At 41.2% G+C, this 27,175-nt stretch overlaps 1 long non-coding RNA gene across 1 annotated transcript in view; it reads left to right on the plus strand.

Annotated features, from left to right (window-relative positions):
* The window catches only part of LOC124509111 (uncharacterized), a 160,916-nt gene that overhangs the window by 17,023 nt on the left and 116,718 nt on the right, over positions 1-27,175 (plus strand). The window lies entirely within an intron of this gene.

The following is a 27,175-nucleotide window of genomic DNA, read 5'->3' on the forward strand; positions in this document are numbered from 1 at the left end:
GTGGCCCTGAGATGTCTCCACAGAGCATGGGTGGGGCAGAGAGGAGGTACAGGGCAGGGTTCCCGGGGACACAGCCTGCATTTCTGTGCTTCAGAGATTTACAGAACCTTCCAACAAATTAAAAAAAAAAAAAGAATGATTAGTAACTAAGCTCACAACTTTCATCAAGAAGGAGAAAAGCAGGGGTGCCTAGTGGGCTCAGTTGGTTAAACGTCTGACTCTTGGTTTCGGCTCAGGTTATGATCTCACAGTTCGTGAGTTCAAGCCCTGAGTTGGGCTCTGTGTTGGCAGTGTGGAGCCTGCTTGGGATTATCTCTCTCCCTCTCTCTCTGCTCCTACCACCCCTCTCAAAATAAATAAATGCATTTTAAAAAAAGAGAAAATCAGTCTCTTCCTCCATGCTGCCTGTGGAGGTGGCAGCTATCTCCTACTCAACATCATGGCCACCCTTAGAACCCTTGTGAAGCCCAAGAGCATTAAAAAGAGGACCAAGAATTTCATTCAGCACCAGTCAGACCAATATGTGAAAATTATGTGCAACTGGCAGAAACCAGAGGCATTGACAATAGGGTGCACAGAAGATTCAAGGGCCAGATCTTGATGCCCAATATTGGTTATGGGACCAACAAGAAAACAAAGACTATGTTGTCCAGTGGCTTCTGGAAGTTTCTAGTCCACAATGTCAAGGAGCTTGAAGTGCTGCTGATACGCAACAAATCTTACTGTGCTGAGACTGCTCACAATGTCTCCTTCAAGAAGAGGCAAAGCCATTGTGGAAAGAGCAGCCCAGTTGGCCATCAGAGTCACCGAGCCCAATGCTAGGCTGTACAGCAAAGAAAATGAATAGACAGCTTATGTGCATATTATATTTGTGTTAATAAAACCATAAAACTGAAAAAAAGGAGAAAACAGTTTGGCAATCACTGTGTGCTTGTTTGTGTCTAGGATACCTCCATGTTTAGTCTCCCATATTAAAGCTTTATTCTTCATCTCCTCCAGGCCCCATGTCTTGGCTTGCAATGTGTTTCCAGTTTGCTGTTTCCTGCCCAGGTCCAGTTCTACCATCTGAATCTCTACTTTTATTTCCTCACTCCATAATAATCACAGGTCCCTTAATTGGTCCCTCGGCAGTCTCCTTCTAGTTTTTCTTTCTCTGGCCTATCTAGTCTGCCCCAGCGAGGCGAGGCTTTGGAACAGCATTGCTGTGATTTGGTCTCCACCTTTTGGTCAACAACATGAATTCAAGTTAGTTCTGTTCTATTCTATTCTATTCTATTCTATTCTATTCTATTCTATTCTATTCTATTTTATTCTATTCATTTATTTGTTTATTTATCATGCCCAGAATTTACTGTGCTGGGAATTCTGGAAGGGTTCCAGATATACATCAGAGTCCCTGTCTTTCATTCGGACAGATAAGGCAGTTACAGTAGTATGTGGTGAGAGCCATTGGAATGGCACAAACACAAAAATAGTTAGTGATCTTTTCTGGTGGGTGAGATTGTAGATGACTTTGTGAATGGGACAGCACTGAAGAACTGGTAGGAATTCTTTATATGGAGATGTCAGTAGTAGGGCATCTGGTGGAGAGGATGGCATGAACGAGGGGATGGAAATAGGAAAGCACAGGTGATATAAGAGTCAAATAATTGAAGTAGATGAGTAATGGAAGATCAAGTAGCGCAGTTATGTAGACCAAAGAGAGTGGAAGGCTTTGAAAGCCAGGCCCAGGGGTTTGAAGTTTATGTAGTGGACATTGTAAAACAAGTGATGTGGGGTTTCTCTGCTATTTGTAGTTTTCCTGACCTATTGTTAAGATATGCTATGATGCAGTTGAAAGGGTTTTGATGCAAGGCTTTGGGGAATCCATGAACTTCTGTCTTGAACTCTTTATGATTTCTTCCAGTTGCTTTATCTCTTTGGGCTGGGATTTCCTTGTCAATGAATCAAGGTGTATGGAACAAAATGATCTTCCAGCATCTCTCCTCCTGATTTTAAGCAGGGACCAAGAAGCCCTGATGCTATTTGAAGAATTAGGATGTTGGGCTAAGGGCTGTGGAAAGATGGCAAGGATCATTTGTGGGATTTCCATGGAAAAATGAGTCCTATTTGGAAACACTGGAAAATAAGAAAATATTTGTTTATAATCAACCCAACTTTCCTCTTGCACCTATTTTTCCCTTTAGTGGCTTCCTTCCCACATTTAGTATAGAAGATTATAAAATTATTCAGAGATGAAGCACATGTGCTTTGCCTCATCTTTATATCCCTAGTGCATAGCACAGTGGCTGGCTCTTAGCCTCTCAGTAAGACTGCTATAATTTCTTCCAATTTCTATCAAAACCTGCTCTCCAGAAGGAAAAATGTAAGCAAATTCATACTAAGGTATAAAAGGCTGATAAACATTTAAATTATGACATATACTAATGGAAAAATTTCTTTTTTTAAATGTTTATTTTTGAAAGAGAGATAGAGAGAGGGAGAGAGAGAGAGAACGAGCAGGAGAAGGGCAGAGACAGAGGGAAACACACAATCCAAAGCAGGCTCCAGGCTCCGAGCTGTCAGCACAGAGCCCAACGTGGGCCTCGAACCCATGAACTGTGAGATCATGACCTGAGCCGAAGTTGGATGCTCAACCGACTGAGCCACCCAGGCGCCCCTAGAAAATTTTCTTATAAGGAATGGGATAACCCTTTGCTAAAAACAAAATCCAGCTCTAATAGTGGCATACATAGAATTGAGGGAAGTTTCACAATGGTAGCAGTGACATTTCCAGCTGGGTTCCCAGTCACTATTATCCTTTTTTTTTTTTTTTTTTTTCCTAAACGGGCCCCTCAATTTCCACCTAGAGGCTAAATGTTGCCTTATTCTCTGCAAATGATGTCTGTTCTCAGTGAAAATTTCAGGAGCTCTGTTTTAACATTCTGGGAGCTCAACATTGGGCTCTACTTACTTCTAAATTGATTTCTTGGTCTTTATAGCCCATTTCACAGAACTGGACTTTTGTCTTATTTCTTCAGCTTGGGTATTTGCCACAATGATATATACCCTACCCTGGATGATCCCGGATTAGAGCTCTGTGCTTATCTCTTTCCTGTATGTCCTAATACCTTTCCCCACTGACTACCCATGGAATCAAGTTTTGGCTTCCATAGCCAGTCCAGTGCCCACAGTTTTGCCCCCTGTTGTAAGATGCACCTGAGGCTGACTGACAACTTGCTTAGGCTTCCAAGAATCCCCATTTATATGTAGCCTGCTCTTTGATACTCTGCCACCATATGCTGAGAGCTAGCCAGAATTTTTGGCACTTAAACTGGATCTTCCTCTGCCACCTCACTCAACTCACCTAACTACTGACCTGGACTGCCCTCTGTCATTTGTTCCCATAGCTCCTGGGTGTTACATCCATCCTGTCTGCACATCTGAAGATGAGCCAGCTCCCTTATGAGAAGGGTTTAGTGAGTGTACTTCTAGGTTATGGCTTGTCTCAATTGAACTTATGTTGCCATGTCCTGGAAGATGGCAATCAAGGGCCCATTTATCTGGAGCTCCTGATGCCAGACCCTGGAGATAATAGCCTATCCTGCCAGGTTATAAAGAAAGCCACATGGCTAACATCTTCCTGTGGGAGTCACCTAGGCAACTGAGGCTGCCTTGTTGCCACGAGATAACAGTTTTCCATATGGATACTTTTCTCTAGTTGGACACTTTTTACTTTATTCAGATCTGGTTTATATTTCTCTAAAATTCTCTTCCTTGACACATAGGAAAGTAGACTTAACTTCTGACTATGATCTTCCATATCTGCCTCCTCATGTTATATGCTTATTGCATTCAGCTTAAACAGAAATGAATTTGATTGGCAAAGGGACCATTTATCTGCACAAAGAAGGTAGATTATTTTATGGTATAATTTCAGGCATTCACAGAAAATTTGTATACCCAAACATTACATCGATGTTAACTGCACCATTATTATTTCCATCTAAGCCCTTCAATGGATGTAGCTCAGTTTTTATCCTATGTTTTCAAAGACTCAGAGTGACTTATATAGAAGGAAATAGAAACAAGGTAAAAACTATAGTTAGTAATTATTATGACTACTGTCCTTTTGGATTCTCCCTATCATACATCAATGTTTTTAGAGGAATTATTGGCTTGCACAATTGGGAAATGCAGGTTCTATGCTTTGAGGCACAGCTGGATCTAGGGATTCAAATAACATTATCAGGGTTCCCCCATGTTATCTTCCTTGGTAGACAAAAAAAGTTCTCCAAGAGGACTCTGGTTGGCTGATTTGTGTAACGTGACTTCTTTTTATCCAAATACTATGCCTAAGAGGGAGGTTGATGTGGATTGGCCAGCTTAGGTCACAGGAGGCCCAGCCTAATGGTCAGAAGGGGCAGACTTCTTTTGGGGGATATATTTCTTAATTTTTTTTTTGTTTTGAAATAATTATAGACTTGCAGGATATTGCAAAAATAGTACAACTTCATCCTAACCCGTCTTCTCCCAGTGGTGACATCTTACATAGCTGTAGTATAATATCAACACTAGGAAACTGACACTGATGCATTACTGTTAATTAGACTATATACCTCATTCAGTGTTTACCATTAAAAAAACTGCATTTGTGTGTGTGTGTGTGTGTGTGTGTGTGTGTGTGTGTGTAGTTTTATGCCACTGCCACAATCAAGCTCCAGAACTGGTCCATTACCACCGAAGAACATCCTCATGTTACATCTTTGTATTCACTTTACCATGAACCCTTCTTCAGACTGGCTAAACCATCCTACATTCATACCAGCAATGTATGGAGATTCCACTTCTCTGTGTCCTCACCAGCATTTGGTATTTATCACTATTTATTTATTTCAACTAATAGGTGCTTAGTGATATCACATCGTGGTCTTAATTTACATTTCTGTAATGGCCAGTCATGTTGACCATCTTTTCAGATACTTATTTGCCATCCATGTCTCCTTCTTGGTGAAATGTATGTTCCTGTCTTTTGCCCAGTCTCTAGTTGGATTATTTGCTTTTTTATTGTTGTGCTCTTAGAGTTTTTTTGTATATCCTAGATATAAGGCCTTTGTCAGATACGGGGCTGGCAAATATTTTCCCCCAGTTTGTAACTTGTCTTTGCATCTTTTTGACAGGGTCAATGGAACAAATGTCTTTAATTTTGATAAAGTCCAGTTCATCCACTTTTCCTTTTAAGGATTGTGCTCTTGGTGTCAAGCCTAAGAACTCTTTAGTGAGTCCTAGATTCTAAAGATTTTTTTCCCTATGTTTTGTTTCTAAAGCCAGTTTCACATTTTACATTAACTCCATGACCCATTTTCAGTTAATTGTACAAAGTTTGAGGTTTAGGTCAAGGTTCTTTTTTTTTTTTTTTTTTTTTTTTTGCTTATGGCTATCCAACTGCTGCTCCAGCACCATTTGTTGAAAAGGCTATCCTTCCTCCATTGGATCCATTCGATTCTTTTCACATCTTTGTGAAAAACCAGTTGGGTGTGGGAGCACCTGGGTGGCTCAGTTGGTTGAGCATCCGACTTCAGCTCAGGTCATGATCTCCCGGTTTGTGGGTTCGAGCTCCATGTGGGGCTCACTGCTGTCGGCATGGAGCCTGCTTTGGATCCTCTGTCTCCCTCTCTCTCTACCCCTCCCCTGCTTGTACTATCTCTCTCAAAAATAAATAAACACTAAAAACAACAGTTGGGGATGCCTGGGTGGCTCAGTCAGTTGAGCATCTGACATCAGCTCAGGTCATGATGTCACAGCTCATGAGTTCAAGTCCCACGTTGGGCTCTGTGCTGACAGCTCAGAGCCTGGAGCCTGCTTCAGATTCTGTCTCTATCTCTGTCTGCCCCTCCCCCACTCATGCTCTGTCTGTCTGTCAAAAATAAACATTTAAAAAATTTAAAAATAAGAAAATAAATAAGAAATATCAGTATAATAACACCACCAATAAATAGAGGTAAATAATTTAAGGAAATAGTTAAAAGGGTTGAATGTGGTTGCCTCTGGGGAATGAGAATGAAGGATGGATGAGGGCAGAACAAAAAGCTGTGTTTTTAAAAGTCTTATAAAGTATCACCAGACTTTTAGAACTTTATAACTATATTGCTTGATAGAAATATAATTAGTAAATCTAAAATTTACAAATAATTATTTTTTATTTCAGTTTTCATCAACTCTGACCACTGGAATTTTCTAGAGAACTTTTTAAAATATCAATTTTCAAGCCCACCTTATACCAATCCAGCTGGGTCTGGGCTTCAGGCATCAACATTCAAAACTTATTTCACAGGTTATTTGAATGTGTTTCTGGGGTTGGGGATGGCTGGTTAGAACATATATTATCAGTAGACTTTTGCGGCAGTGAGAAAGGTAAAACATGAAGCTCTTACCATCTTAAAGTCAACCAGCTAATTGGAGATTGGTGGATCAGACACTTTTGGAAGGCCCTGCTTGAGAGAAATCAAACACAGGCTAAATATTTATAGATGGTGAAACAGAGCTAAAGGAAGAGAGTTTAGGAACTTCTAGGTCTACCTCATGTGATTAAAACTAACAAGAGGCTATGACAATTTATATTTTCTGAGTGCAGAGAGAATAAAAGCAGAAGGGAAAGAAGAAAACATAACTCCTAAATTTAGAATCATAGCATTTTAAAAACTGTACAATTTAGTGTTTTTTAGTATATTCACAGAGTTGTACAACCATCACTACTAACTGATTCTAGAACATTTTCATCATTTCCCAAAGAAACTGTGTACCCATTAGCAGTCATTCCCTATTCCCACCTCCTCCCAGGCCCTGGTAACCACTAACATATTTTCTGTCTCTATGGATTTGCTTCTTTTGACCATTTCATATAAACAGGATTGTACACTATGTAGCCTTTTGTGTCTGGCTTCCTTCACTTTGCATAACGTTTTCAAGGTTCAACCATGTTGTACCATATATTAGTACTTCATTATGGCTGAATAATATTTCATTGCATTGATATACCACATGTTGTTTATCCATTCGTTGGCTGATGGACGTTTAGTCTATTTCCATTTTTGGTGACTGTGAATAATGCTGCTGTGAACATTCATGTACAAGTCTTTTATGCAGATATATGTTTTCATTTGTCTTGGGTATATACCAGAGAGTGGGATCCTGGGTCAAATGGCAGTTCTGTGTTCAAATTTTTGAGGAACTGCTCTGCTAAACTGTTTTCTACTGCAGCTGCACCATTTTACATTCCCACCAGCAATTTATGAGGGTTCCCATTTCTCTACCTCTTTTGTTGACACTTGTTATTATCTGTGTTTTAAATTACTGCCATCCTAGTGGATATGAAGTGGTATCTCGTTGTGGTTTTTATTTGCATTTCCCCTGATTACTAAGGATGTTGGGCACCTCTTCATGTGATTGTTGGTCATTTGTGTATCTTCTTTAGAGAAATGTCTATGCAGGTCCTTTGCCAAATGACCATCTCTGTTGCAACCTGCTAGGCAGGTCAAACTACAACCTCTGCTACAATTGGTCCCAAACCATCAGGATTTCATCAACGACTGCCAGCTTCCCTGTTTTTGACTCCAGCTTTCAAGTCAGCACTCACCAGAGAAAGCCAAATTTGCTTCACAAGCCAATCACATAAGATGACCTGCTTCTTGGGGTGCCTGGGTGGCTCAGTAGGTTGAGTGTCTGACTCTTGATTTCAGCTCAGGTCGTGATCTCATGGTTTGTGAGTTCGAGCCCCGTGTCTGGCTCCATGCTGACAGTGCAGAGCCTGCTTGGGATTCTCTCTCTCTTTCTCTCTCTGCTCTTCCTTGCTCATGCACTCTCTCTCTCTCAAAATAAACAAATAAATAAACTTTAACAAGATACCCTGCTTCTTTTTTTTTTTTTCAACGTTTATTTATTTTTTGGGACAGAGAGAGACAGAGCATGAACGGGGGAGGGGCAGAGAGAGAGGGAGACACAGAATCGGAAACAGGTTCCAGGCTCTGAGCCATCAGCCCAGAGCCCGACTCGGGGCTCGAACTCACGGACCGCGAGATCGTGACCTGGTTGAAGTCGGACGCTTAACCGACTGCGCCACCCAGGCGCCCCGATACCCTGCTTCTTATTAGCCCACCTCCAGCTTTTCCTGCCAACAGCCTCCAATCAGACCTGAGAGACTTAATATGCAAATGGACAATGACCAGACACATATACAAATAGAACTTTGCCCCACAATCTGTAGCAACCTGCGATGGAAACCAGCCCCTTATCAACAATAAATAACCCAGGAAGCCAGTCTGCTATAAATCAGATTTGCAAGAAGTCAGGTTGCTATCTCTAGTGACAATCCAGGAAACTAAACAATAACTTCTGTAACAACCAGCCCCAAATGGCCAGGACTTGATTAATAACTGGCAAGCCTCCTTCATTTTTTAAAATATTTATTTATTTTTGAGAGAGAGACAGAGCATGGGGGGGGGGCAGGGAAAGAGAGAGAGGGAGACAGAGAATCTGAAACAGGCTCCAGGCTCTGAGCTGTCAGCACAGAGCCCAACGTGGGGCTTGAACCCATGAACCATGAGATTATGACCTGAGCTGAAGTCAGATACTTAACCGACTGAGCCACCCAGGCACCTCAAGCCACCTTCATTTTTGTCCCTGCTTCCAAATTAGCACCAATGGGAGAAGGCTAAATATGCTCCCCTAACCAATCACCCAGGATGCCCCGCTTCTAGTTAGCCTGCCTCCCCATGCCAGTGGCCTCTAATCAGGGCACACCTGAAGCCTTTCCTTTCTTTACTATAAAGCTTTCCCTGTCTGCCTTTGAGTCTCTGCCAAAAAGCAAGTGACAGTGTCTGACACCTTTGCCAGCACAAGCTCAGAATAAATGGCCTTTGCTTTTCTCATTTGGTCTGTCTTCATTTATTTCCACAGGGCATACCTAAAGTCTTTCCTTTTTTTTTTTTTTTTAACTATAAAACTTTCCCACTCCCCTGCCTGCCTTTGAATCTCTACCAAACATAACTGATGACAGCTGACTCTCTTGCTACAGCAAGCTCTGAATAAATTGCCTGTTTTTGTTCTCATTTGGGTGGTTTTTGTTTATTTTCACAGTAGGGTTGCCAGATAAAATATAGGATACCCTGTGAAATTTGAATTTCAGATAAACAACAAACAATTTTTAGCATAACTGTGTCCCAAATATTGCATAACTGTGATTTGCTAAATCTAGAACCCTAAGCATATGTAAAAACGTAACTCCACACAGAATTCTCAGAGAGGAGCATCTTAACACAAGGCAGCTGAATAATTTTTGCTCAGCGGAGCCCTCTGGTTTGTTAAATGCCAATTAAATGACATTTCTATTTTCTGTTTTGTTGTGTTTCCATACCAGAAAAGAGCTTATCCTCCAATCAGTACATGCTTTGATTTGCCTTTATCAAGCTGGGAGACTTTCAAGTTACTGTCTGGTTTTCAGCCTCAGGCAATACAAGGCATTTTCTTCTAAAAGTCCTTTGCTCCATGTGTGTTAATTAGAGTTGTTTCCACGGTCTCTGCTGCCAGTCTCCTCTGCTCTTCAGTGCGAGTAATGTCGAGTCGGTTGCCCAAGTCCCTGGAGGTTCACGCAGCCTTCATCGCTGATTTATTTTTGTCCCAACCAGATGGCTCTAGGTTCCTGTGACTGCACGTACAGGAGTCTTTTGGATTATCCTGTTTTTCTTTCCCAGTGCCCAAGGTAAGGGTCGATCTTCAAGAAGCTCATTTGTCAGTAAGATAAGTTATTCACCATCGCTGCTGCCCGGACACTGTAACCAAAGTTATTAGATTTAATATGTTTTCATAAACTCCATAGAAAAAGTGGAAGGGCAGCAGCTGACATGGCTCGGCAGAGAGGAAGGGGACTCTATAGGCGGCACCAGAGGCTCAACTGAGCCCTTCTTCACCTTTAAGGAGGTGGACATGAAAAAGATAAGCAGACTATCTTTAATGAAACTAATACATGCGCAAAGTTTAAAGAAACAATAAATCAAAAGTGACACATGCAATATTTCACTGTGAGATTAAGGAATTCATCCAAAGGGAACACTAGGCTTTTATTAAAAAATAATCTCCATACATTCCCACACAATGAAAGCTCTCTTACATCAGCCCAGGATCAAGCTGAATATGCTCTGGTTAGTTCAGGTTTTGAAAACTTGAAAAACATGCAGGAAGCCACCCAATATAAGATTTGTGGCTTATTTTATTTTATTTTATTTTATTTTATTTTATTTTATTATTTTATTTTATTTTGAGAGAGAGAGCGGGAACAAGTGAGAGAGAGAGAGAGAGAGAAAGAGAGAGAGAGAGGAAGGGAGAAAAAAAGAGAGGGAGGGAGGGAAGCTGGCTCACCTGGGGCTTGTGTTTTTTTTACCCGAAGCTGGGCTGGAGCTCACCAGAAGCGGGCTCGTGCTCACCCGATGTGGGACTTGAACTCACCAACTGTGACACCATGACCTGAGCTGAAGTCAGATGCTTAACAACTGAGTCACCCAGGTGCCCCAGATTTGTGGCATTTAAACTTACACATTACAGATTTGTGGCACGTGCACACCAGAACACATATAATCCAGGAATTATGAATTACTATTGTCAGGGGTTTCAGTAACCAAAAATGTTTACTGTTCAAAATGCTGAAGGACTCACAATTAATACAGATTGTCAGATGACTGGTTCTCATTCCTAGATGGGTTCCTCTTATGGCCTACCCGCAGTGCAGAAGCCAAGTGGACTCTGGAACAGCAGGGGGAGCTACTTGGCCTTTATCCTCGAGAAACCTTATCAAGAATTCCTGATTTTGGGGGTCTAGCTAGACTACTCTGTGCCTTGTTTTGGCTGGCCTTAGGAAACTCAAAGGCTAATAGTGTGCTTGCCTCATAAGCCAATTAGAGACTTTTGCCTACAAAAGCAATTATGACACACTGCTGTCTGTGAAGAGTGCTGTATAAAGGCAAAAAAAATGTGCATTGAATGACTCTGGAAATACTTTCCTAATTTAATCTAGACTTTGAAACTGAGAAAGGCAGTGGCAGATGAGTTCTGCGTGTGTTTGGGGGTGGGGGTGGGGAGGGAGATAGGGTACATTCAGAGTAAATAAAAGTACAAGCCAGAAAGAGCAAGAAATGTTTATGAAATTGGGAGTAAAGTGGGTGTTTTCCAGCATGGTTGTAAGAGGGGATATGAGAGAATGAAGAATAGAAAGGCAATGTCAACTACAGTGAACAAAAATCACAATAACAACTACTATAAATAAATTTCCTGCTTTGGATTTGTGAAGTGCTTTTCACCAATTACCACATATAAAGTACATAACTTTCTGAAGTGGGTATTGTAATTCTTATTTTATAGGTGAGGAAACTGAGGCACAAAGTGCTTATATCACTCAACGTTTCAACCTAGGGTACTGACCTGTAACATATCATCTTGAGTAACTCTGTTGGGCACCAGAAGGATTATCTGGTCAGTCTGACTCTGCTCTTCCACACCTTCATGCCTTCTTGCATTAAGTATCGTCATCCTCCTTTGCCCTTCCACAGTTTATTCATATTGTTAAGTTCCACCATGGCCATATTCTTGAAGTATTGTTTCTTTTTTTTTTTTTTTAAATTTTTTTTTCAACGTTTATTTATTTTTGGGACAGAGAGAGACAGAGCATGAACGGGGAAGGGGCAGAGAGAGAGGGAGACACAGAATTGGAAACAGGCTCCAGGCTCTGAGCCATCAGCCCAGAGCCCGACGCGGGGCTCGAACTCACGGACCGCGAGATCGTGACCTGGCTGAAGTCGGACGTTTAACCGACTGCGCCACCCAGGCGCCCCTTGAAGTATTGTTTCATGTGTATTATATCTCCACAACTCATATTGTTTCTTTAAAGGAAGGGATCTTGTCTGTCCTTTCGTATCTTCCCCAGCACAGGAGCTTAACACACACAATGGTTAATTGATTGATTAGGATTCCACTAAGCATTTCATGTAAGTTCCTTTCTACTTGTAACACTTCTTGAGTGCCTGATTGAACACCTTCATCATCAACTTCACCTGGGAAGGCAGCTTTTCTGCACCTGTGCAGGATGCAGTGCTGGGCACTGGAACTTTGGTGATCTCACTCAGTTTTCTCTAGGTGTGTGTTGTATGTTCCCATTTTTCAAGATAAGGAAACTGAGGCTGATAGAGGTTAGGTAATGTGTCCAAGTGCTCGAGTAAGCAGTTGGTTAGGTTTTAACAGGATGCTTGGAGGCTGACAGAGGGAGAGTCATGGCAAGCTGTAGGGAAAGTTAGAGGCCTGTCCTGGCAGCTGCAAAAACAAAGCTACAACAAACTGGATCAAACCACACAGGCCCAACACACAGAAAGCCAGAGATCTTGGCCAAATATTGGAGAAGAGGCATGAAACCGTGTGCCTAAGATATCCCATCCCCAAGTAATAAATACTCTTTTATCTCTGCAGAAAGGGATTCTCTATGCCTTTAAGCCCAGCTCGTATCCTTATGATTATTGTTTTATTTTTTTATTTAAATTTTTTAAATGTTTATTTATTTTTGAGAGAGAGAGACAGTGAGAACCAGGGATGGGGAGGGAGACACAGAATCTGAAACAGGCTCCAGGCTCTGAGCTGTCAGAACAGAGCTCGATGGGGACCCCGAACCCATGAAGAGTGAGATCATGACCTGAGCCGAAGTCAGATGGTTAACCAACTGAACCACCCAGGTGCCCCAAATGATTGTTGTTTTAAGTTGTAGTTCAGACGGGGTGCCTGGGTGGCTCAGTTGGTTAATCATCTGACGTTGGCTCAGGCCATGATCTGATGGTTCATGGGATCCAGCCCCTCGTCGGGCTCTGTGCTGACATCTCAGAGCCTGGAGCCTGCTTCAGATTGTGTGTCTCCCTCTCTCTCTCTCAAATATAAATAAAAACATTTAAAAAATTGAAATCGTGGTTCAGGCACATCACTTATATCTGTTTTGATTAGATCTCTGGCTGTGATGTCTTCTTGTTCTACTGGGGTGAATTCTTCCATCTTGTCATTTTGTCTAGGTCACTGTTTTGTGTGTATGTATGTCTGTGTGTGTGTGTGTGTGTGTGTGTGTGTGTGTGCGCGCGCACGTGCATGTGTGCGTTAGGAAAGCCTGTTCCATTTCCTGCTCCTGAGAGTAATGGCTGCTCCTGAGAGTAAGAAGAGGTCCTACACTGTCCAGGGCCTGTTGCTTCAGGAAGTGCTTCAGAGTGTGCACTTTTGTTTTGGTTGGTCAGTGCTCTGCAGAGTTTCTCCTTGTCTGCAGTGGGAAGTGTTTGGACCTTGTCCTGTGTGTGGTATTTTAACTAGGTGTGCTTTGGTCTGCTTGTTAAATGAAGCCTGATCTTATTTCCACTAGAGCTGAAGCTCTGCAGCGCTCTATGGTCAGCAGACTTGGTGCATGTACGGGGTTGGTGCTGGTCTTGTGGGCAAGGATCCTGCTGCACTGCTTCTCATGTGGACTTGTCCTAGTAAAGATGCACATGAAAGGCACAGGGGGTTGGAACTTGGTGTAAGTGGCTCCAGCCTCCACTGGGGGTGATGTGTTGCTCACTGATGTCTGTCAGTGCTGATGGGGGGGGGGCAGAGGGGGCAGGCATGGGAATGGCCTCACTGCACTCTCTTGTCCCCAGAGTGTGGAGTTCGTGCCTGCTGCTATTCAGGAAGCCCTCAGAGCAGAGCAAACAATCTCCCCTGTTGTGTCTACAGCTTCCATCAGATCCCTGCCTTCACCCTTTCTGTGTCTGGTGCCTGCCAGGTGGCACAGTACTCCTGTGTGTTATCTCAGGTTCATGGTTGGGTTTCAAAACTACAAATTTTAGGGACCCGGTGCAGCACAGACCCATGCTGGTCCTCTGGGTGAGGGTCTCATCATGCTGCTGGTTTGCCCCAGAAAAGCAGTTGCATGATTGTGCAGGGTCCTTGAGTTTATGGTAAGGACCATCGAAAAGCTGGCACCAAGGTTTGCTGCTCTCAGTGGGTGTCTCTGTTCCTACGCTAACGAATGAGGCATCACATTGGTGCCTGCCTGCTCTTCCCTGCTACACCCCCACACCAAGAGGCTTTGTCACCTCTCCCAAATGCACTCCAAGAAGGAGAACTGTCTCTCCCAGTGTGACCCAGGGGATCCTCAAATCATGCTTTCTGCTCCTGGGACTCCATCCTCCTTTCCTACCGGAGCACCACTGTGCCCCCCAGGCTCCACCCAGCAGTGGTGCAGACTTCTAAATCTTCACACTTTGAGCTCTGTTGCTTGTAAAAATGATAATCAGCCTCTTTAGTTTTCCCAGTCAGTGGTTTGGGGAAATGTTCTCTTGTGCAATCCCCTGTGCACTGTTTTCTCTCTGTTTCTCTCTCTCTCTCTCTCCTTTCACTGAGATCAAAGCTCCCTTCCCTCTGCAGCACCCACAGTTCTTTTCTCCCTGGAGCATGCCTCAGCACCTCTTACCTTCCACAATGTGGCTTCTTTTCTCCCTCTAGTTTTGCAGTTTGTTCTCTCAGCATTCCTATTGATTTCTTGGGTGTTCAGAATGATTTGATATTTATCTATCTGTGTTCAAGGGATGAGGGACAAGCATAGGAAGTCCCCCTACTGCTCTGCCATCTTAGCTCCTCTTTCCTTAATTCATTTTAATAGACTTTCCCACTTGCACCACTCAACCATTGTGTCTGGTCTTTCCTTGCATTCTTTCTTACAAGACCAAGAGCCTTTGATGATATCCCAGGGATGAGCTGGATGAAGGCCTCAGGGCCCAGGGATCTCCCCCATCCATCTGGCAACAAAATAATAACCCAGAGACATATTGTTAATTATTATCACACTGATTTGCTTGGATGCAAAACACTAATAATAGATTGATTTTATCTAACTTTGGGTTTATCTACAAGAAAGATGAGAGAGGAAAGAAGGAAAACCACAGCCATATTTGGAAATGGTGAACATTGCTTTCCTCTTATTGGGTGAGTTGGCAACCAGCAAATGGTCAATTGGCCCTTGGGCAGCAGCCTGGCTCCTTAAGGAAAACGAGTTTAGATGTTTATGGATTCCCAGATGACCTTGGGAATTTAACTCTGGGCAATGTGTGATAGGCTGTGTTTGTGCTACATCTGTCACTGTCTTCTTCAACTACCCCTCTCAGTCACTCAGCACCCAGCCAGGTTCCTTCTGATGCTGATTATGAGTTAACCATTGCTTTGGGATCATGACTATGCAGCAGCATTTAAGAACCTGGCTGTTAGATGGTGAAGGAGAGCAAAAAGCCTAAGGACAATAGTAAGTAAAGTTGGAATCCACTGCATGTCCAATTTCTTAGTTTGCCTAAACCCAACCAGGAGAGCAATTACAAGGATTAATTAGGTCAATATTAGCTACACAAGTGGGTTTTTAGTTAACTGATTGTTCCGCTTCTCCTAAGGTATTTATTTGGTACAATAAGATGTGTTACCTATTGCCCAGACTCCACTTAGGCTGGCGAGCAAATAAAACTTCTGTCTGGTAAATTTATGCTCATCTATTATACTTCTAATGCTTGAGCTATTTCTTTTGCTGTTTGAGCCAGAGTCTGGTGTAAATTATGGATAACATGATCTAGTTCAGGAACTCCTAGCCAGAGTATAAATCCTTGCACCAATCAGTGAAAGTGTCTTGGATACTTCCTGGTAAGGGAATATATCAAAATATTAATAAAATGAGAGCACAGGGAAGTTCAGTTTTGAATGCTTGGAAAGACTGAATGACTATACCCAAAGTGTGGGGCATATTTTAATGTGGCAAACATAGGAAATCCATCTGATTATACCAAGAACATCTCAGGGCTGCACACTGAAGAGGCACAAATGTATTGTTTATGGTATTGCTGATACTGCCTTTCATGTACTTATGAGTGCATACCCGGGAGTTTAAATGCAGTACTTACAGTTCAAAGGACCTGAAAGGGTCCTTTCCAATGTAGTTCTAAGGTGGAGTTTCACTGGTGTCTGTCTCTTCTCAGTAACCCCAGTCTCCCCAAAACAAATCATGTAAAGGTGTATCTGGGGTATTCTCTTTGCACCTGGTGAGCATATGATGTCATTTTTGACAATATTTGATAAGCTTATGGGTCCTCCTGGAATCATTTCATATGAGGACCTCTGAGGATTTTGAGATGAGGATTGCATTATCATTACAGCTAATGGTTAGATTTCAAGTCAGGGCACATTAATCTTTTGTAGAAATTTTGATGATTTTGATTTTTAAAAGATCATTACTTCATTCAATTCTGACATAGTTTTACAGGTCAGTATGGACAAGGAAGTTTTTACTTTAATGAAGTACCTTACACAGTTTCTTAAGTATTTCACCTATAAAGTGAGATTCTTTTTTTTTAAAATTTTTTAATGTTTATTTATTTTTGAGAGAGACAGAGACAGAATGCAAGTGGGTTAGGGGCAGAGAGAGGGAGACACAGAATCTGGAACAGGCTCCAGGCTCCAAGCTGTCAGCACAGAGCCCGACACGGGGCTTGAACTCGCAAGCCGTGAGATCATGACCTGAGCCGAAGTCAGCCGCTCAACCGACTGAGCTACCCAGGTGCCCCTAAGGTGAGATTCTTTAGGACTGGCGAGTAATGAATATATTATCCAGGCGGGAAAACCAAAATCTATCTATTATTAGTATTTGTTTGTTTGTTTTGGCAACATAGTATTAGCTTTTTATCAGGGGAAGACTTCCATCCAAGCATAAAACTAACAAACCATTACTAAAGTGTTGTAGGATGGAAAACTTTTCCTCTACCCTTATATGTTCATTGAATGGGGCTTGTGAATTAAGCTAACAAAAGACAGATTAGCAAGAGAAGAACCAGGGTTTTTTTTTTTTTTTACATGTGCAGTGTATATACATGCAGAAGTGCTTAGTGATAAGTAACTCAGAAGGGTGGTTAGAATTGGGAGGCTTACATACCTAACTTAGTAGGGAAAGGGAGAGGGAAAAAGGCTCTTACAAGAAGAACAAATAGGTTTCTTTAGGAATGACAAATGGGTGTTAGGAGAATAAATGGGATATAAGAAAGTTTGTGATGTTTGTTTATGCAGATGCAAGTGGTCTTTCCCTCTTCTTCATGGCCATGAAACTTCTTAGGAAAGGGAATTTATGCTAGGTTTATTTTTGGTCTCTCTCCTGGGAGGAAATCTGAAGAGGGAATTTATGGCAGCCTCATTTCCCAGAAGTTGCTGCTTTGAGTCAGATAATGGAAGCTCTGTGAGAAATTCTTTCTACATCTGTTAATTCTCAATTGCCTTCAGCTCAAAATAATTTTTATGCCAAAGTGGCAGATTTTGGGGTGGCATATTCTAATCCCCTTCAGTGTTTTTCAAAATTTTGTTTTTGGGCTGAAGGGTAGCAGAATATGCCACCCTAAAATATGCCTCTTTGGCATGAAGATTATTTTGAGTTGATTTTTTTAATAAAAAGAAGACACAGAGGAATCTCTGAAAACAGAGTTGAAGTTACTTTTTTGTAAGGGAAATTTAGATTTGTAAAGGAAATCTCCATTTGTAAGGGTGTCTCCCTCTTTGTACCAGGAAGAAAATGATGACTACAATTTAAGAAACTCATCATTAGAGACTATGCCTGACTTAAATCTGCATAACATCCTTACTGTATTTTTCCTGGTAACCTTCCATAACTGCTCCCTCCCAACACCTTTCTTTTGTCATTAGCTGAAGATGGAATTTAAGCTGGTGGGTTGGACCATTTTGGGAAATTTTACTGTTTTTCTGGGTATCTCCCATGTATATGTGAGGCATACATATTATTAAACTTCTGTTTGTTTTTCTCTTATTAGTCTTTCTTTTATTACAGGGAGGTCTCAGTCAAGAATCTAGAAGAGCAGAGGGAAAATTATTTTTCCTCCCCTACAGAACAATTGAGTAAAACCCATTTGCAAATGTTCAAATGGTTTTTGAGGCAAGTGTTCTGAGTTTTGCTTTTCTTCATAGGTTTTCCTTGGTTATGATAATGACAGGGCAAGATTTGGCCATCTTTCTTTTGTTTAAATTTTTTAATGTTTTATTTATTTTTGAAAGAGAGAGAGAGAGCGTGAGCAGGGGAGGGAGAAAGAGGGAGACACAGAATCCAAAGACAGGCTCCAGGCTCTGAGCTCTCAGCATAGAGCCTGACACAGGGCTCGAACCCACCAACTGTGAGATCATGACCTGAGCCGAAGTCAGAGGCTTAACCGACTGAGCCGCCCATGCACCCGATTTGGCCATCTTTCTGGAGTGAAATTTCCTTACCAATATTTTTGTAAAATTTGAACCACTGTTTCGTTACTATTGTGAATAATTTCACAGAGAAAACAAAAAATGTCTGGAGATGGTCTCTGGAAACATTAACCAGCCATCTTGGCAACATCAATGCCTATCATTGTGATGAGGGATAGAAGCAGAAAAATGTTCACTTTTAGCCTGGAAGGCTGACCTATAGTCTGCATAGTTCTGATAAGGATCAAATACATGCTGGTTGCTGCATTCCTAAAGGATCTCATGACTGCCTGTAAATCTCACCGATAGTTAACATCAAACTGAATGATAAGCACCAGAGAAATCTTGTGAAAGTAGTTTTATGAGTAGAAGTTCGAAGAAAACCTTTATGATCTAATACTCCCTGCATGTTCTCTCCCCCTTGAGCATGAAGCATATAACCACAAGCTTCATACAACAAAAGTGTAGCTCTTTCTGCGTATTGGTTCTGTTCCCATCCTACTTAAATAAACTTACTAAGTTGCATGTCAAAACATCTCAAGAATTCTTTCTTAACCATTATGCTCAACTATCCTGCAACAATTGTACACATGATAGTTTTGAGATAGCCACTATTTCTTTTCTTCTGAGGAGGAAGATTATCATATTTGAATGAGACTTTCAGGATTCATGAAATCACAATGAGCAAGCCCTTTCCCCCTGTTGGACAGTTACCTTTGCTTCATTATAATATTTAAAGTCTTTGCCCTAGGAGTAGCATAAGCCTCATTAACATAACATAGGATGCAGGTGTAGGCATGTTTTCTACTTATGCCTGTGCAACTTTATGCCCACATTTACATGCTCTGAGAGCCAGTATAAACTGGATGGTGTCTTGGGCTCCTTATTTCAGGTAAGGAATGCAGGGTCTTGCTTACTTTTGAAACAGCACTAGGAGTTTTTATCACTGATTTAGTTTCTGATATGGTTAGGCTAGAGACTTGTAAGTTTTTACATTCTCTTTGTTCCCTTAAAATTCTTAACTACTGAGGTTTTGCATTTTTTTGTAATTCTGATACTTCCTAGGAAGTTCTGCAAGAAGTGTACTTGGACAAGTAGGGTATAGATCATGCAAAATGACTTCTCTTGCGTCACAAAAGCTGTATATTATCTTTTTCTGGAAACCTCTAACTCCTTCTGCTTACAACAGGCTTATGATAAACCCCTGATTTTTGAGCAAGTTTGCTTTTATGGGAGGAGCTTAGACCAGTTACAGATGTCCAAAGTTGAGCTTGCTACAAGGCCTGCTCAGAGGAAGAAAAGGTCTACTGTCATATTATAGGAGGATTCTCACACAGAGAGATGGGACACCCAGGCTTTCTTTGTCCAGGAAGCGTCTTCATTTGTGCTGGCATGGGCTCAGTGGGTTAAGGCTTAGCCCAAAAAGGCTAAGCCCTGAGTGCAGCAAGGTATAGCCTTTTATGCAATTTCTACTTCTTTGTCTCCTATATATGGTGACACATATAGTCTGGACACAGTCAAAGTTACAGAGTCAAGTCAGAGCTATGCATATATGTATGGGAGTTGATTGGGCCACGTTGAACGTTGCCTTCCTTTGTTATGGAAAGGCCTCCACCACATTCCTTAGGGAGGGGCTCTACCACAATATGAACCCCATATTCATATTGGGGTTAGACAAATCACAAGTGGTTGAAGTCTAGCAATAGGACCTGCATGCAAGATAGGTCTTCAGCACCTGTTTTTTTCTGAAGACCAGTGTTTCTTCCATCATTAGAATGGAATGCAGGTAAATTGGCAGATATCATGATAATATTTAATTATTTTAATGTTTATTTTTGAGAGTGTGAGAGAGGGACAGAGCACAAGCAAGGGAGGGGCAGAAAGAGAGGGAGACACAGAATCCAAAGCAGGTTCCAGGTTCCAAGCTGTCAGCATGGAGCCCAATGTGGGGCCTGAACCCACGAACTACGAGATCATGACCTGAGCCAAAGTCGGACACTTAACCAACTGAGCCACCCAAGTGCCCTGATATCATGAAAATATTAACCAAACAATAATTTGGTTGTATTCTTTGTTTTTCAGTAATACCAAATCTATCTAGCATCCTTAAAAATGGAGGAGAGGCAATATATACAATACTTCACATATATAAACTACATGTACCAACAATATATTATACCTTGCCCTACATTTAGCAGAGAATGTTATACACAGTTCCAAACTTTTTTCTTTAGACATCTCTCTTTAAAAAAAAAAACTGGCCAGCAATATCGTGGTTCATTTGATTTGATTCACCCCTTTTCAAATCTCTTCCCTCAGTGACACTGCAGCTGTTCCTGACCCTTCTGTCATCATGCCTGTTTCTAACATCCCATTTGCAGGTCATTGCTTCAAATGTGCTATAGGAAGGAACTAGACATACAAGCTTGTTAGAAGGTGGTGTGTGGGGGGAGGAACTCCAAATCTGAATGAAGGCCCAGGGCAATGAAATTGTTCAGCTTTGGAGGATGGGCTGTGTTAATGGATATTTCTGAGATCCATTGTTTTGCTTGCATGATTCTTGCCTTCCACTTTGGTCGAGGTGGCTGTCAGACTGACACCTCAGGAGGACATCACTGCAAACCTTACGTCCACTAGTCTTGTGCAAGGTCTTTGTCTGGGAATTTCAAAGGAACACATGACTCTGAATTCTTGGGAACTCAGTCTAATTTGGGATAGTGAATCCTCCTAAGAACAAGGCAACACATCACATATTCATCACATATGAAGTGGTTTGACACGGAAAGAACACATTATAAAGATTTTCTGGAAGAGATATAGGTGCAATCAATTTTCTTTTGAAAGAGTGACAGATAAGTGAAGGGGAGGAAAAATTTCTCCTTATTCCTTTCTAGGTTTCTTTCCTGGACTAATAATTATTATTATTTTTTTTAACGTTTATTTATTTTTGAGAGAGAGAGAGAGAGAGAGCGCGCGCGCACGCGCATGAACGGGGGAGGGGCAGAGAGAGAGAGGGAGACACAGAATCGGAAGCAGGCTCCAGGCTCCGAGCCATCAGCCCAGAGCCCGACGCGGGGCTGGAACTCGCCCACCGTGAGATCGTGACCTGAGCCGAAGTCGGACGCTTAACCGACTGAGCCACCCAGGCGCCCTCCTGGACTAATAATTAAGTTGACATAAGACAGATTAACAGGAGAAAACCCAGATTTCGTAAGTATAGGAACCCCGTAAAAATATGAGACCCAAAGGGCAGCCAGGTCTTTAGGCTTATGTAACATTTTGAGTTAAGGAAAGAAGTAGGTGTCTGGGGATGCAAAGGAGAAAAAGGCCATTCACAGGAAGGTGAGAGAAGATTGTTGGAGAACAAAGGTTGTCTTGTTATGTAGATAAGTTTCTTAGGTAAAAGGAATCTCTGGTAATAGCTCTCTTCCTAGTACAGGCCCACTATCCAATGTAAATTTAGGCAGTTGAGGAAGAGGTAAAGAACTTTTCCTGAATCTGCTGGGTTTTGATTGCCTTTAAGTTAAAATAATCCTTATTCCAGGGAGGCATATTTTGGGGTGGCAAAATCTCTCTTTCATATGCTTTGGTGAGAGCAGAAGGCTGTTGAAATATAATTTTCAGAGAAAGGTAAAATCATTACTCTCATACAGATATAAAAGTCAACACATGTTAAGGAAATAATTTAGCTCCTATTAAAGAGAACCAGAACCTTACAGTAGTTAAAGCAGTAAAAACAGACTTTATTCAGGAACTATTATATTAGGGAAAAAGAGACCTCAGTGTAGAAGTGAGCTCAATTCTAAATACAACAAAGGAAGCTGGGGATTTATAGCCTAAGAGCAGAATGAGGGGATCAGTGGATGGAGAATTACTGAGAGGAGACATCAAAGGTAGGGAGATCTTACTAAATTGAGCTAATGGGATTCTTACTGAAAGAAGGCCAGGAGGATGGGATATCAACGCTGGGGAGATTCTCGCTAAAATGATTTAGAATTTTTGCTACAACTGGGCTATGCAGGTCCCCCAAGGATGTCAAGGCCTAGCTGAGAAGAGGGCTCAGGGAAGCTTGACCAAAGTTTGGTCAAGGAGAGTCTTTGTCACTTCTGTGATATGAGAGAACCAGGCAGATTTTATAATTGGTTCAAAGGAAAGGTCAAAACTGCACAGATTTATATGAAGTAAAGCAACATTGAGACAAGTTGCAAAGGTCCACAAAAATCATTTTGCCACAGAGGGAATGAAGCTAATTTCAATTACTGCCAAACAGGACAGAATTTCCATATATATCAGTTACCTACAGCTTACAAAGAATTGCGAAATAGCTCAAAGACAATGACTAGGGCTAGAATCTGATAACCCTGATACAGTTTTCCATTGAAACACAAATATTTCTCTATAAGGAGCTTCGGCAAGGTGAATGGAGGGGTTAAGAGCAGAGAAATTAAAAGAGGAGGAATTTAGGAAGAGTACGAAAGCCATTAAAGGTTAATCTATTTGGTTGGACTTGCAATATGATCAGTAGGAGATGCAGTGGTTTTTTTTCAGAGTGAAAAAGGTTTCATTTCAGATTCTCCAAATCTTTAATGTGTGAAGATCCCGTGTCTGCATATTTGATTCTAATGGCTTTAGGATTCCTATCAGCTGATTCTAGCTACTTCCAGTTCCTGTGGTTACAGACCTTTTCACTGAACCATGTCTTCTCTGAAGTTGTTCTTTATGAGGGTTTTGAAAACCTTTGGACAGCTTTGAGCTGTATGGGTGGGGTGGGGAGAGAAAGATGATGAGAGATTTGGTTTATTTCTATGTTGGCTTTTATTTTTAATGTTTATTTTTTGAGAGAGAAAGAGGGAGGGAGAGTGTGAGTGGGGGAGGGGTAGAGAGTGAGGGAAGCACAGAATCTGAAGCAGGCTCCAGAAATCATTATCCGGTGCTTTTGTTTATCATTTTATAATTTTGGAGGGGGATTTAAAATTTGCTTTTTTTCAGATTCTGTGACTAATGTCTTGCCTCTTTTTTTAAAAAAATTAGATTTATTTATTTTTGATACAGAGAAACAGGGCACAAGTGGGGGAGGGGCAGAGAGAGAAGGAGACACAGAATCTGAAGCAGGCTCCAGGCTCTGAGCTGTCAGCACAGAGCCCGATGTGGGGCTCAAACCCACGAACTGTGAGATCATGACCTGAGCCGAAGTCAGATGCTTAACCAACTGAGCCACCCAGGTGCCCCTGCTTTTATTTTTAAAATAACTCTGTACTCCTTGTAAAGTTTTCCCTCAGAACAGTTTTTCCTCTGCGCACCTTTTTCCTCATCATTTTAATGTCTGCAGTTCTGTCTGGTGAGTCGAAAGGAATGGTCAGAATTTCATGAACCACCTGCCAGAATAGAGGGACCAAATTATGTAGGCGGGGCCCCTAGAGGGGATAGTAAGGTGAGAGGAGGAATGGGAATATGGGTAAGCATGGTGAGGGGGCAGGGAATGTGGGAGAAACATAAAAGACAAGAGAGCTAGGAATGGCTTATCATGACAAATGGTTTAGTCAGGAAATGGGAGCCAAAATTCCATTCCTGCTAGAACATTTTGCTCAAAAAGTTTTTGGATGGAGCTATAAGGGATGAAAAAGTTTTACTTGACCCTCTTAGGGTCCCTAGCTAGGTCTGAAAATTAAATGGACAAAGACAGATTAACAGGAGAAAAGCATACACATCTGTTTGATGTATGTTTTATGTGGCATGGGAGCCTTAATGAGGCCTGACCTAACATACTTGAGTATTTTTATGCTAGGTTTGATAAGAAGTAGACTGTTGTAGAGGAATATGATAGGCAAGGAGTATAAAGTTAAGTGTAGTAAACTGAGGGAAACTTAGCAAGGCCTGTTCTTTCAGATTCTTCTCAGCATCCTTTGTCTTTAGATATAAGGATGCTCTTTTCCTCTGGGTACAGGAGGGCACCTCTCACATGAGAGTCTTATGACCTGCTTTAGGAGAGAAGGATGAGGGAAGGTGCTTTTGCTGCTTTTTTTTCAAACTCCTTCAGCTTGAAATATTCAATATGCCAAGGTACCATATTTTGGGATATTGTGTCCTGATCCCTATCATAGCCAAGAATCTTTATTCTCTTTTTTTTATGAAAAATTTTTTTATTATAAAATGATCTTTATATTTCCTTCTATAATAGAATTCCCACAGAAATATTATGATTTGTGGGATTTGAAGGAATATTTATGTATACTCATTGAGTCATTTTTTAAATGAGATATAATTGACATATAATTATATGTTTAAAATGTGCAATGTGTTGATTTGGTACATTTATATATTGCAATGTGATTACTACTGTAGCATTAGCTAATGCCTCTATGATGTCACATAATTATCGTTTTTTTTTGTGGTGGCAACATTTAAGATCCAGTCTCTTGGTAATTTGAAGTATATAATGCAATATTGTTGACTATAATCACTATGCAGTGCATTAGATCTCCAGAACTTATTTATCGTACATAATTGCAGCTTTGTACCCTTTGACCAATTTCTCCCCACTTCCCCCCAACCCCAGCCCTGGTAACCACCATTCTACTCTCTGTTCCTATGAGTTTGGCTTTTTTAGATTCCACGTATAACTGAGATCATAGAGTACTTGTCTTTTCTTTGACTTACCTCACTTAGCATAATGTCCTCAAGGTCCATCCATGTTGTTGCAAATGGCAGGATTTTCTTCTTTCTCATGGCTGAATGATATTCCATTGTATGTATGTATATATATATATATATATATATATATATATATATATATAACATATCTTTTTTATCCATTCTTCTGTTGATGGCCACGTGGGTTGTTTCCATATATTGGTTATTATGAATAATGTTGCAATGAACATGGAGGTGCAGATATCTTTTCAACGTCCTGTCCTGTTTTCATTTCCTTCAGATATACACCTAGGAGTGGGATTGCTGGATCATATAGTTGTTCTATTTTTTTTAATGTTTATTCATTTTTGAGAAAGAGAGAGAGACAGGGTGTGAGTGGGGGAGGGGCAGAGAGAGAGGGAGACACAGAATCTGAAGTAGGCTCCAGGCTCTGAGCTGTCAGCACAGAGCCCAGTGCAGAGCCAAAGTTGGACACTTAACCAACTGAGCCACCCAGGCACCCCACAGTAGTTCTATTTTTAATTTTCTGAGGAACCTCCATTCTATTTTTCACAGTGGCTGTACCAATTTACATTCCCACTAACAGTGCATGAGGGTTCCCTTTTTGCCACATCCTTGCAAACACTTGTTATCTCATCTTGATGATAGCCATTCTAACAGGTGTGAAGTGATAGGTCATTGGTTTTGATTTGCATTTCCCTGATGACTCATATTGAGCATCTTTGCATGTACCTCTTGGCTGTTTGGATATCTTCCTTGAAAAAAACATCTGTTCTGTTCTTCTGCCCATTTTTACATTGGGTTGTTTGGTTTTTGTTATTAAGTTGTAGGAGTTCTTTATATATTTTGGATATTAACCTTTTATCAGATATAGGACTTGTAAATATTTTCTCCCATATCTTAGGTTACCTGGGTCATTTTTGGTTAGATGACATTTCTCCTTTCTTTTTTTGTGAGTAGAGCAGGAAAAGCAACATGAAACTCAAATATAAAGCCAGAAGGCTCAAAAGCCACATTTGTGTCTTTGGCTCTATTTAGGCAATGGTCACAGAGTACCGTTGGTGTTCAGATGACACCCAATAAATACTATGGTCAGCTTCAGTTTGAGCTCACAAGTGACAAAGACTCTGTCCTTGACCAAACTTTAGTCAGGCTCCTCTGAGACCTCTTTTCAACTAGGCCTTTTCTTTGGACCCTGTCTTCAGTTTGCTTAGTCCAGTTGCAACAAGAATCCTGCTAAGTTAGTTTAGAGAGAATCCTCTTTTTTTTAAGATTTTATTTTTAAGTAATCTCTATACCCATCATGGGGTTCGAACTTACAACCCTGAGATCAAGAGTTGCATGCGCTACCAACTGAGTCAGCTGAGTGCCCTGAGAATCCCCACTCTTGATATCTGATCATTCTGGCTTTCTTTCAGTAAGAATCCTGTTGAGTTAGTTTAGCAAGAATCCCCCTACCCATGATGTTTCCTTTGAGTAATTTTCCATCTACTGACCCCTCATTTGGCTCACTGGTTATAAATCTTCACTTGTTCTTGTTATATTTGGAGTTGAGCCCAATATCTCTCCTCTATGGTGATAGTCTCGACACACTTGAAGGGGTCCAGAATAAGCTACTGTGGCATAAAAATTGTTTTGAGAGGAAGGCATCTGAGTTCCTGAAATCTCTTATCTGCCTAAAAGCGGAGCCTCCCAAAATAACTCAACTGTCATAAATCCCCTTCTTGGGAGCAACCAGGGATGATTGGCTCTTATCAATGTAGATGAGAAGTCTCCACAGGATGCCTGAACAGATGTCATAAAACTACCATATCTCCTATCTGTTCTCCTAAGGGCCTATTATCTTTCCAAAAAGTCACTTGTTTTTCTGTAAGTACCCTTATCCTGCACCCTTCCCCTATCAAGATGGTGTATAAGCCCCAAATTTTAAATGCCTCCTTAAGTCATATTTTTCTGTGATGTACACACAAGAATAAAACTCTGTTTTACTCTTGATAATCTGTTGCAGGAGAGGAAAACAAAATCTGTTTCTTCTACTCATCCTGGTTTCATTGGCTGGGGCTCTGCAAATTTGACTGACAAAAGACATACTAACAAGAGAAAAACAAATAGAAGTTTATTAATGTGTACATTTGAAATACACATGGGAGAATACTCATTGATGTTTAACTCAAAGGGGTGGTTTGAACTTGGGCTTATATGGCATCTTGACAAGAGAACAACACATTTT

The sequence above is a fragment of the Lynx rufus genome, unplaced genomic scaffold (genome assembly GCF_022079265.1).
Source record: "Lynx rufus isolate CCGP_SWC_20201006 ecotype Redwood Valley unplaced genomic scaffold, mLynRuf1.p SCAF_14, whole genome shotgun sequence".
Classification (NCBI taxonomy): Eukaryota; Metazoa; Chordata; class Mammalia; order Carnivora; family Felidae; genus Lynx; species Lynx rufus.